The sequence below is a fragment of the Medicago sativa genome, chromosome 6 (assembly GCF_051527215.1).
Source record: "Medicago sativa cultivar Bolivia chromosome 6, Bolivia_mono, whole genome shotgun sequence".
In the NCBI taxonomy this organism is placed as follows: domain Eukaryota; kingdom Viridiplantae; phylum Streptophyta; class Magnoliopsida; order Fabales; family Fabaceae; genus Medicago; species Medicago sativa.
Genome location: NC_140754.1, coordinates 42,837,768 through 42,843,808, shown reverse-complemented (window position 1 = coordinate 42,843,808; position 6,041 = coordinate 42,837,768). Strand labels below are relative to the sequence as shown.

The following is a 6,041-nucleotide window of genomic DNA, read 5'->3' as shown; positions in this document are numbered from 1 at the left end:
GCAACTCAAACTCCTTAACCATCATAGCAGACATATGTAAAGTCTTCCTACTTAAGGCATCTGCAACAACATTAGCTTTACCCGGATGATAATTCAAACCAAAGTCATAATCTTTCAACAATTCAAGCCACCTTCGTTGTCTCATATTCAATTCCTTCTGATCAAACAAATACTTCAAGCTCTTATGATCACTAAACACCTCAAATTTGAAACCATACAAGTAATGTCTCCAAATCTTAAGCACAAATATAACCGCAGCTAATTCAAGATCATGAGTAGGATAATTTCGTTCATGAATTCTCAGCTGTCTTGATGCATAAGCAACCACTTTACCATCTTGCATAAGCACACCGCCTAAGCCCAACTTGGACGCATCACAATACACCACAAAAGGTTCATCCGACCTTGGCAAAATAAAAACTGGAGTCGTCGTCAAACGCTTCTTCAATTCATTGAAACTGTTATCACACTAAACATCCCACACAAAGGCTTTTCCTTTACAAGTCAACTGCGTTAAAGGAAGTGCCAACTTAGAAAACCCTTCTATAAATCTTCAGTAATAACCAGCTAATCCCAAAAAGCTTCTAATCTCGGTAACCGACTTGGGAGTCTCCCATTCTGATACTGCATCAACTTTAGATGGATCAACTGCAATACCACTACAAGAAATAACATGGCCAAGAAAACTTACATCCTTCAACCAGAATTCACACTTAGATAACTTAGCATAAAGCTTCTTTCAACACTTGCAAAACAATCTTCAAATGCTCAGCATGTTCTTCTTCATACTTGGAGTATATCAAAATATCGTCGATGAACACAACCACGAAACGATCCAAAAATGCATGGAAGATGTGATTCATATACTCCATAAACACACCAGGTGCATTACTAACACCGTAAGGCATCACCTTATATTCATAATGTCCATATCGCGTTCTAAAAGTTGTCTTCTGCATATCTTCATCCTTCACTTTAATCTGGTGATAACCAGATCTCAAGTCAATCTTGCTAAACACCCGTGCACCCACTAACTGATCCATCAAGTCGTCAATTCTTGGAAGTGGATACCTATTCTTTATCGTTACTTTATTCAACTGGCTATAATCAATGCATAACCTCATGCTACCGTCTTTCTTCTTAACCAACAATACCGGCGCTCCCCATGGTGAAACACTCGGTCTTATAAACTTCTTATCAAACAAATCCTCCAACTGTTTCTTCAACTCAGATAACTCAGACGCTGACATACAGTAAGGCGTCATAGACACAGGCTTCGTTCCAGGAACAAGATCAATCGTAAATTCAACTTCCCTCTCCGGCGGCACATCAGGAATTTCATCAGGAAAGGCTTCAGGAAAATCGCATACCACTTGTAGCTTATCAATCATTGCTTGATTCTCAATGGACAAAGACGCCATCAATGAAAACATCAAAATTCCATCACGTTCTAACTGCTTCAGCTTCTTAGTAGGCAAAAACTCTGCTCCACTTTCTTCTTCAGCAGAAGAGAAATACACCGACTTATTGAAACAATTAATGTGAACATGGTTGTACTCTAACCAGTTCATACCAAGAATTACATCCATCCCACTCAAAGGTAGACAAACTAAATCAATTTCAAAGTCTCAACCAAACATAGACAAAGGACATCTTAAACACACAAGAGAAGTAGTCACCGAACCCTTAGCTGGAGTTTCGACAACCATCTCTCCATTCATATTTGACATAGCAAGACCCAACTTAGAAGCACAATCAATAGCAATAAAACAATGTGTAGCACCAGTATCAATAATAGCAACTAAAGATTTACTATCAATATAACAAGTACCTCTGATCAAATGATCCTCGTTCTCTGTCTGGGTACCAGCCAAAGCAAAAACCCTTCCAGTAGTCTGAGCCTTCTTGGGCTTCTTGCATTGCAAACCAATGTGTCCTTCTTCATTGTAGTTAAAACACATAACATCATCAAACTTGCATTCAGTACTAGTATGCTCCTTCTTACCACAACGGAAACACCGTCTCACATCTTCAGTACAAGCATTACTCTTGTGGCCTTTCTCACGACAATTATAGCAGGCAATCTCAACATGAACTTCTTTCTTCTAAGGTCTCCTCTCATCATTAACTCTTTGCTTGCCCTTATCAGCAGGGGCACTATAAGGCTTAGGACGACTCTGATGACCTTTACCTTTCCTCTCATTAACAATCTTGTAATGAGCCTTAGTATCATCTTCATAAATCCTACAACTGCTCACCAGCTCAGAAAAGTTACGGATCTTCTGGTAGCCAATTGCTCTCTTGATATCCGCATGCAGACCATTCTCAAATTTGATGCACTTAGAAAACTCAGTAGTCTCAGCAGTATAGTGTGGATAAAATTTAGCAGCGTATTCAGTCACTGACATGTTTCCTTATTTCAGCTCAAGGAACTCGATCTCTTTCTTCCCGCGAACATCCTCTGGAAAGTACCTGTCTTGGAACTCTCTCCTAAACACAGCCCAAGTAACAACCGCACCATCTTGCTCTAAAACAGGTAGAAGACTCACCCACCAGTCATCAGCTTCATTAGCCAGCATGTGCGTACCAAAGCGCACCTTCTGATCCTCCGTACATTGCATAACACGGAAGACTCTCTCAATCTCTTTGAGCCATGTATGAGCTCCATCAGGGTCATACCTTCCTTTGAAAGTAGGGGGATGATTCCTCAAAAACGTCTCCAACATCCTAACCTCAGCATTCGCACCAACATTCACATTAGGCTGTTGCCCCACAGCTTGAGCCACAGCTTTCAACGCAGCAGCAATCGCAGCATCATTTCTTCCAGCCATCTTAGTTCTCTACACAACACACAACAATCAGAATAACATAGTAATGGTATTCCAACAGTTAAACGACACGACTCGACTCAACTACTTGGCCGGACGGACCGATCTGCTCTGATACCAATTGCAACACCCCGTTTTCCAAACATAAAAATTTCATAATAAAATTAGAGTAATTCATCGTAAACGGAATGTCACATTTCATAAAAATCATAAATGGATTAAATAAATATTTATCCTTTGATATTCAACCAATAAATTACTTAATATCTCGCAGTGGAATATAACAACATCTAAAAGTAGTCCTTGGCACCAAGGCCTCATCATAAAAGTCTCATAAATAGTTTAAAACATAATAACTAGTTCAATCCAACAACTTCATTATAATTCTCATAAAACAATACGTAAGGAATAGAAAATAATGTCAAAACTCCCATCCCGTTACGTATCAGAGCACCTAAAGAAACACTTGTGAGGAGTCTACTCACGACCACGCCTAATCTTGATTACCTGCAAGTTACTCATACGAAGAGCAACATTTTCAAGCAGAAGGGGTGAGATTTCTCAAACAATAATATCAAGCATATAACTCATCAATTACATTTAACAACATAAACATCATATAATTCAACAATTATATTTAAATACATAGAAATCATCATATAACAGTCATAATCATCGTCACATAACATCATACAAATATTTCATCACTAGATACTTCGTTAAAACATCACAACTTAACAACTTGACTCGACAATGCATCTAAACTCGACTATGCAAATCTTATCATCTTATATCATCTTGACAATGCAAATGCATGTGGTACCATTCTAGGGCATAACCCCTCGTTGCTTATGAGCATAAATATACTCCTAGGGCATGAGCCCTCGTCGCTATTGAGCAAAAGCTCCTAGGGCATGAGCCCTCGTCTTTGTTGAGCATAAGCTCCTAGGGCATGAGCCCTCATATTTAAATGAGTATGCATGGACTAAACATCTTATGCCTTAGAAACTTCATGAACATCTTATAACTTCGTGACTTAGACCGACATTTACATCTTAATAAAGATCAACAACAACATATGCAGCACATATTAATTCATATCATATCAGCATCATAATACAACAGCATCAAATGATAATCAACAACATCTTAAACATCGTAATATTCCACATCATGCATATATAACATTATCACATTAATACATATCTTTAATCATCTTAATTTCAGTTCTCTGGGTGACTTACAGTCTCATGAACAACTTCCATTCCTGCCCCAGGGATCAACTCCTAACACGTTGTGCAACAAGGATCACAAAAACCTAACAAGGTTGTCTGTTTTTAAGTTACTCGCGAGGCAAGCTCATTTACTCGCGGTTGCGAGTTCAAGAAAAGGGCTACTCGCTGTTACGAGTAATGGTACTCTTGAGGCGAGCTCATCTTCGGTTGCTCTCGGGTTCTTGACATTTTTCACCCAAAAATCCCATTTTTAACTTCCTTATGCCCAGATTAAATCCAAAAACTTACCTAATCATTCTTCTAACTATTAAGGCACTCAAAACCATATAAAACTTGACCCAAAAAATCAATTTCAGAAATCAGATTTTCTACTAGGTTGCTCGCGGTTGCGAGCTCTTTTACTCGCGAGGCGAGCGATGAAGTTCATCGCTCGCGAGGCGAGTTAAGTTACTCGCTGTTGCGAGCGATGAATGTCAGCTCGGGCAGAATTCAGTCTTTTACAAATTTTCACCTAGTCACATGGTTCTAACCTCAAAACAACTTCTAAATATCACCATATGGATTATCTATGGTCTGTACATGATTCTTACATCAATTCAATGGTTTTCCATCATCTAATCATCAAAATCGCTCTATAAACCTAATTCTTAATTCCTCACAAACTCAACCTAAAACATGTTAGATGCAATCTAATGATTCACAGACTTAATATTAGTGAAAGATAGTCCCACCCTTACCTTAAAGAAGTAGAAAGCGCAGCTCTAGGTCTTCTCCTCTTCCCTTGTTCTCCTCTTCTCCAAAAGTCGTTTTAACGGAAAAACGTTTTCTAACTTAGACTTCCTTATTTATAACCCCTCTTCTATTCTTTCCTATTTCCTCTTAAACCACTAAACTCTTTAAATTTATAAAACAGCCCCACATCTCAATAACTATTTTAATCTTATTTTATTTAATAATAAAATAAGTCACAACGTCTCATAACATCTCTAAAAATCACACAAATCACGTACATCTTACAAATCATATAAAAATCATATAAATCATATAATATATCCTAAAACTCATTAAAATAATTAAGAAGGCACAATCACTTCTCCGATCACTTCTCGTCTTAAGTTCATTGTTACTCTAAGGAATTACTTATAAAGGAACACTTAGACATACCTACCTCCCTCACCTAGGGATATCCTCCTTAGTTTTAACTTACATGTTCCTATTTTCAGTTACACTCTTCTTTACCACACCATTCTTATTATCTTTACCATTAACCTTCGCTTCAACTTACATGTTCCTATTTTCAGTTACACTCTTCTTATCTCTTCTCTTAATATATTCATTCATATAATACCACTTCACCATTTTAATTTTTCATTTGGTCCTACACTCTTTTATCTACTTATATTTTAGGCTCATTACTTTTTCAGATATGTATTAGAGTCCACTGAAGAAATTCCATGAGAAGTAGATTGATCATATCTCAAGTTATAGATGTCTGAATGAAGTATAACCAAAGGCAAATGAAAGTTAACATCCATGTCTACAACTTTCATAAAGACACCTAAACCCAATTCAGAACAGAAAGGGGTGGAAAATGCGATTTTCCTAAGGGTGGAAGGGAGCACGACCCTGCTCTTTGGGGGCACCACTGTGTGCCCCCAAAACACACAAAAATGAAAAATGGACAGAAAGTTGAGCACGGGTCGTGATCCCTAAGGGAACAACCATGCATATTCTTCAGGGTTGCAGAAAATCTACGATTTTCTCCGATTTCACTTAGGGGGACCTCTCCGGACACTGTTTTCGGATCCAAACATGCAAAATCATCTATAAACATTACCTTAAGGTTATCCTAACATTCTAACACCGGTAACACTCAACCTATTCCAATTACATGAATTATCACATGATTATTGTAACACCCTATTTCTATTAAAGCGATAAAACACGCGAATATAACAAATATTCATGAAATAGACGC

General features: G+C 37.8%; 1 pseudogene; it reads right to left on the bottom strand.

Annotated features, from left to right (window-relative positions):
* Positions 1 to 1,093: 1,093 nt before the first annotated feature.
* Positions 1,094 to 2,831, bottom strand: LOC146915269 (uncharacterized; annotated as a pseudogene).
* Positions 2,832 to 6,041: the final 3,210 nt, after the last annotated feature.